Genomic DNA, 6,811 nt, shown 5'->3' with positions numbered 1-6,811 from the left:
ATGATAAAATTTGTCTGAAAAATAGATCATACAAAAAGATAATATTGTGATTGTATGTTTTCTATTTGTTTTTGAGACATAGTCTCTCTACAAAACATGCTATTCTACAACTCACTATGCAGTCCAGGCTGGCCCTTAACTTGGACTCCGCTTCCCAAGTACTGAGATTACAAGTATGAAGTACTGCATGCAGCTTTCAGGTAATTTAATCATATTTATTTATTTGATGTAAGTGCATTTAGCAATTGTTAAGCATTATAGTGTTATACAGTAGTACCTGTAACAGCAATTGAAAAATAGTTATTAGCAACTCAACTGTATGCATGTATTCTTTAGCTTGAATGTTGTGATTACCTGGATAATGCCTATCTCTTCCACATATCTTAAATGTGTTTGGTTACAGAGAGAAAACTAGAATTTAGTTAACTTAAGAATTAATATTATGAATTCTTAAATAGCCAGTACAACTCTTGGCGAGGCTAAAAAGATATTAGAAGTGCTTAATCCTTGGATTTTCACAATAGGACTAAATCTTTAAAGGATTGGCTATTTCTCTGTATTCAAGACATTTGCTTGTTGAATTGGTATCTATGAATGTGGGTGCCCTCTTATCATTTTGCTACTGCTCTTACAATCTGGGCCATGAACATGGATGACCTATAGCCTGTTTCCTGTCTCTGAATCCTAACTTTTGCCTTCTACTTGTGCTTCTGAACAAGCGGACTACATTTTCTCAGAAACTATGGATGGAAAAAATTTTGGGGAAAGGAATTTTATCACTGCACTGTAGAAGTAAGTGATAAGGATAGAAATCATGTGGGTTAAACCTATAATGAACCATTAGGTACTGAGAATGGATACCTAAGTTCCTCCAAGCTTGGTTCTTTTGCCATCTTTGAAAATTTCAATTAAGGCAGTCACATTTTTTCTAGACACCTTAACCTATATAGGACCAAAAAATCCTTAATAATAAGGATTGTGGTAATAAATACTATATGCTCTATGCACAACCATAATCATAGTAAAAATTTGGTACTTACCTTTCCTGAACAGTTGATTGAATGGCATGTTGAATGTGTGAATGAATGGAAATAGACAATAAGAATTGGTATTCTTCTACAGTAGTTAAATGAATGTGGGGTACCATTTGCTCAGGCCTCATGGCATTCTTGCTGATTCTTGTTGCTGGTCTAAGCCAGACATATACAAATGGCTTATTCAGAATATGACATTTTATTTCTTCAAGTAGAGTGCCTACAATGAAACATAAAAATATCAATTGAAGATTTTCTAGGTAGAATTCAGATTTTTTTGTATATCTAAAGTGATGATAATAGCAGATGGTTGCACAAAACAACTGATTTTCTCTTGACTTATGGAATATGTAAGTTCTTTACAATAGAAGGACTAAAAAGTGCCTGATTAAGCTGTGGCTTTCATTATTCCTCAGCAGATAGTGTTCATATTAAGGAGTAATTTCAAAAGGCCAGAAGGTCTGCAGATCTAGAGCTGAACTTGACAACACACTCCTGTTCTCCACACTCACACACCTGCTTTGGCTCTATACTTATTCTATGTGGACAGAGAAAATATTTGAGAAAGTGTCTGTAATCCATAAGACATCTTTAGATGGTCCCATTTGTGACTGACTGGCAGTTTGAACTTCTAAGGACACAAAATATGCAAATAAAATTGCATATTAAAATATTTCTAAACATGAGAGAGGGAAACTCTAAACAAACCCCATAGTGAAGGAAGAGGAAAAAAATGGAAGAAGTGAGTAATCGGAATGGCTTTTCTGTTTCTGAGCATTCACACTTTTCTGGCTCCAATCACAGTTAAATTAACAGAATAACCAGACATTGAGGGAACAAGACTCTTCATCATTTCCATAGAGAACCCTATAGCTATTCTTGTTTATTTTACTTAAAGAAAACAATGCCATCTTGAAATATTGCATTCAGAACAAGATGCATATTATTTATGCTCCTTATAATTCAAGCAGAAAATACGTTGTTGGGTGAGTAAACTAACTCACAAAAATGGAATACCTTTTATATGCCAGACAATGTGTGGACTGCTTAATATAATAGTGAAATAAATTTGCTCCTTGACCTCAAAGAAGAAGCAATCTAAAGAGAGAAACACATAAATGTGGGGATAATATGGTGTTCATGAAAATCTTTAAAGGCATAAGGGGCTGGGGAGATGGCTCAGATGGTAAAGTACCTACCATGTAAACAGCAAGAAAGGCTTATGCTTGTAACCCCCAAGCTGTGATGTGGGCATTGGAAGCAAGAGACAGAAACAAGTGTGCCTCTGAAAATCATTGGCTAGCCAGTCTAGCAAAATTGATGAACTTCAGGTCTACTAAGACATCTTGTCTCAAAAAAATAAAAGTGGACAGTGATCAACCTGAGTCTTCTATTGGTATACACACACATACAGAGAGAGAGAGAGAGAGAGAGAGAGAGAGAGAGAGAGAGAGAGAGAGAGAGAGAGAGAGAGAGAGAGGAAGGAGAGAGAGAATGGGCATAAGTTTAACTCTGTGGGTAAAGGGCATAAGAATTGGAGACAATGTTGCAGGGATTTGGGCATGATGACTATCACTGCAAAGGCTTGTCACCCAGCCACATAGAAGGCTAAGGCAGGGGATTACAAATTCAAGGCCTGCCTAGACACAGAGTCAGTTCAAGGACAGTGTTGGCAACTTTCCAAGACTTTATCTCAGAATTAAAAATGATGAGGGGACAGAAAGTATTTGCTTATTCACTGCCAGGAGTGTGTATATGTGTGTGTGCATATGCATCTGCCTGATGGTGAAGACAAGAGACAGACACTGGGTATCTTCTTCAGTTGCTTTCATTGGACTTTTGGAATGACGTCTACCACTGAACCTGGAACTACCAATCTGACTAGACTATCTGGCCAGCAAGCTCCAGGCATCCATCTGTATCTACCACTTGAGCACAGAGGGTACAAGTCTAAGCCATAACCCCAGAGTTTTGCTTGTTTTAACTTGGGTGCCAGGAATGAGACTTGGGTCATCATGATTTCATGTGGGACACTTTAATAATTAAATATAATCATCTTCTCAGAGCTTCTCACCAGCTCTGAGAAGATGATTATATTTTTCTGCAAAATTTCTCAGAATGCTCAATCTGATAATATTACACATATTACAAAACCCAAGTGGAGCAAATGCAAGGAGCATTTCCAAAACCTGTGTCACACACACACACACACACACACACACACACACACACACACACGTGCTCTTATTAATGTATAATGAAGGGGTTCTAGAGTTCCATGAAGTTCCACTTGGAAATGCTGCTCTATAGAGTACAAAGAATTCTCTCTCCCAAGAAGGGTTTCTTATTTCAGAGCTTTGTCAGTTTTTGTTTTAATTATGTTACTTGGTTTATTTTCTTTGCAAGTGAATGCATCAAGTTCCTTGTACCAATATTAAATTTTTGTAATCTTTGTCAGATGTACAGGTTGCTAATAGTTTTTCTCAGTTTGTAGTTTGTCTCTTTATTCCAGCTTGTATCCTTTGATGATGGCTAGAAGCTTTTTAGTTTTATACAGGGGATCAGTAAACAAGGTAAAGGTGAATCAAAACATCATATCTTACTTCATAAATATATACAATATATTATGTATAAATCAAACTGTAGATAACTAGAAAGGAGTCTTATCTGTCTATCAGTCTGTCATCTGTTTACCTATCATCTATCATGCATGTATTTATGTACGTATTTATATATGCATGTATATATGTGTATGTGTGTATGTATCTACCTACCTATCATCAATCTAATTTCCTGTCTCTATTTATCTACCTATCTATACCTATCTATCTATCCATCCACTCATCCATCTATATCTGTCCACCTATCTATATTATTCATCCATCTATCCATCTGTATTTATCTATCTATATCCATCCATCCATAAATCTATCCATCCATCTATATCTATCCACCTATCTATATCTGTTCATCCATCCATCTATCCATATCTATCTACCTATCTATACCTATCTATCCATCCACCCATTCACCCATCATCTATATCTATCCATCTATCTATATCTATCCATCCTTCCATCCAACTATATCTATCTACCTATCTATATCCAACCATCCGTCTATCTATTCATCCATCCATCTGTCTATCATCCAACCATCCATCCAGCCATTTATATCTACCTGTCTATATCTATACATCCATCCATGCATCCACCCATTTATCCATCTATTATCTATTTTCTATCCATCCATCCATCCATCCATCCATCCATCTACCTGTTTTTCATCTACCATCTGTCTAATCTGTCATAACTTAAGTATGAAATGGCCTCCATAGGCTTATGTAATAAAAGCTTCATCTCTACTTGCTGGGCCTGTTTCAGAAGTTGCTGGAAGTTTTAGCAAACAAGACCTAGCTGAAGGAAATAGGTCACAGGGGGCATGCCTTGTAAAGATAAACTATGTCTCTCATCCCTTACTGTTCTGCTTTCCATTACCTACTGGGTTTTGCATTGTCTATGCCCTCCACTATGATGCCCTCCCCCACCATGGGCCTTGAAATAATGCATCCAAGGACCCAGGGACTGAAACCATAAAGCATTAGTAAGTCTTTATTCTTTATTTCTCAGGCGGTTGTTTGTCAAAACAACAGCAAAACTGACTAATATAGAATAACTATATAGCATCATTTTTTCTTCCTTTCATCATCTTTTGCTGTGGATATCATTCTGTATGGCAAATATGTTAATAAATAAAACACTGATTGGCCAGTGGCCAGGCAGGAAATATAGGTGGGACAAGGAGAGAGGAGAATTCTGGGAAGTGGAAGGCTGAGTCGGAGAGATACTGCCAGCCGCCGCCATGACAAGCAGCTTGTGAAGAGGTCGGTAAGCCATGAGCCACGTGGCAAGGTATAGATTTATAGAAATGGGTTAATTTAAGATATAAGAACAGTTAGCAAGAAGCCTGCCACGGCCATACAGTTTGTAAATAATATAAGCGTCTGTGTGTTTATTTTATAAGTGGGCTTGGCGGGACCCGGAGAAAAAACTCCAGCTACAATCTTTTATCACTTAAATTCTGTTGGAAATATATGACTGTGTTAAGAAATTAATTGTTGGGCTTGAAAAATTGCTTAGAAGGTAACAGTGTGTAATGTTCTCAATAAAGAACTCAAGTATGGTTCCCAGCACCTGAGTCTGGCAACTCATAACTATCTGTAACTATAGCACGAAATGATCCAGTGTTCACTTCTGGCTTCTGTGGGCATTGTACTCGCATATGCATATGTACACAGAGATATATGCCCACATACATGCACATACACAAAATTTAAAAATGATAATTAAAAAAGAAATGAATTGATAGCCCATTATGATTTTCCAAATATAGATTTTCTAAAGAAAACTATTTCTGTGGGTCAGCTGAGTGCTGTAACAATATAGGATGCAGGGCTTTGTTATTACTCTTCTCAGAGTGAAAGTGATTACCCATGGCAAAAGATGACTGGAGGATGAAGGCTTTAGGTGAAGGGAAGTGAGTGGATAAAAATGCAAGGCATATGGTTAGGTTTTTTTCCCAGTTAAGAAGGGCCTCTATTCTTCATACGTTGAAGGAAGCAAAGCACAATCAATAATTCTGTGGTCTTTGATCTTTTGCCTTTCAGACTGGAGAGATCTTACCTGGCCTCATTTAGAGGGGCATATAGAGATAAGACCCTGACTGTTTAAGTTGCTTTGAAGAATTCTAAGAAGTGAGGCACAAAGGCCTGCTTTAAAATAGATGGCTACTGACTGGATAGTTCTTGCAATAAAAGTTGACAAGAGAATGAAATATGGGCTGAAAGACAGTGCAATTTGTTTGATTTGTAATGTGTTGAAAGATGATGTGATCATTCATCCTTTCATTTGTTCATCATTCATTGATTGGCAAGGGGAACGAAAAGGTCCTTCACAAAAGACATACCTTAATGACCAGAGCTCACACAGGAAAAAGGTTCAGATCACCATTGGTTGTATATGTCATGTAGGACAAGTAAGGCATGTGCCATTCCTGGTTCCTCTGTGTTACTCACTCACTCCAAGTTCAACCCCACTGAAGGAAGAACACCCCTGCTGGACAGGAACATGCCAAGTTTGAACTGGCTTTGGTATTTGGGGAGACAGTTTTTGTGTGTTTGTGTGTGATAAAGAAGTGAATGGAGCCAGGCAGTGGTGGCGCACGCTTTTAATCCCAGCACTCGGGAGGCAGTGCCAGGCAGATCTCTGTGAGTTTGAGGCCAGCCTGGGCTACCAAGTGAGTTCCAGGAGAGGCACAAAGCTACACAGAGAAACCCTGTCTCGAAAAACCAAAAAAAAAAAAAAAAAAAAAGTGAATGGATAGTGGCTCCTATGCACTCTGGAAATAGTATGGCGGAGGTGGTGTAGTGATGCTGCAGATTTGCTCCAATTAGAAAAATGTCACCATTCCAGAAAGACCACACAAGAGAAAGACTATATTTTTAAAAGCACTTAAAATTATCTCAACTCCAGGAAGATAATAATAGATTAATTCTTTCAACTCATGGACTCAGCAGGGCCAGAATTACTAATTAAAGCATGTGTCGAAGACCTGTGTTTTCCTGTCTTGACTGTTAAATATCTATCGCCTTTGCACACTTATCAGAAGACAGTTTTATGGCCTTGGTAAGCACTGACCAAGGATGCAAGGATTCAGGGCATTCATTCTTGCTAATAATCTGAAAAAAATGCAAATTAAAGCAGCAAGCTATCTTTTTT

At 37.7% G+C, this 6,811-nt stretch overlaps 1 long non-coding RNA gene across 1 annotated transcript; it reads left to right on the top strand.

Annotated features, from left to right (window-relative positions):
- Positions 1-627: 627 nt before the first annotated feature.
- LOC131897454 (uncharacterized) lies at positions 628-5,867 on the top strand. Its single transcript, XR_009375696.1, has 2 exons — positions 628-792; positions 5,701-5,867. It is a non-coding gene; the product is annotated as an uncharacterized LOC131897454 (long non-coding RNA).
- The last annotated feature ends 944 nt before the right edge of the window (positions 5,868-6,811 follow it).

The sequence above is a fragment of the Peromyscus eremicus genome, chromosome 22 (assembly GCF_949786415.1).
Source record: "Peromyscus eremicus chromosome 22, PerEre_H2_v1, whole genome shotgun sequence".
NCBI classification, from domain to species: domain Eukaryota; kingdom Metazoa; phylum Chordata; class Mammalia; order Rodentia; family Cricetidae; genus Peromyscus; species Peromyscus eremicus.
This window is presented reverse-complemented; position numbering and strand designations above follow the sequence as displayed.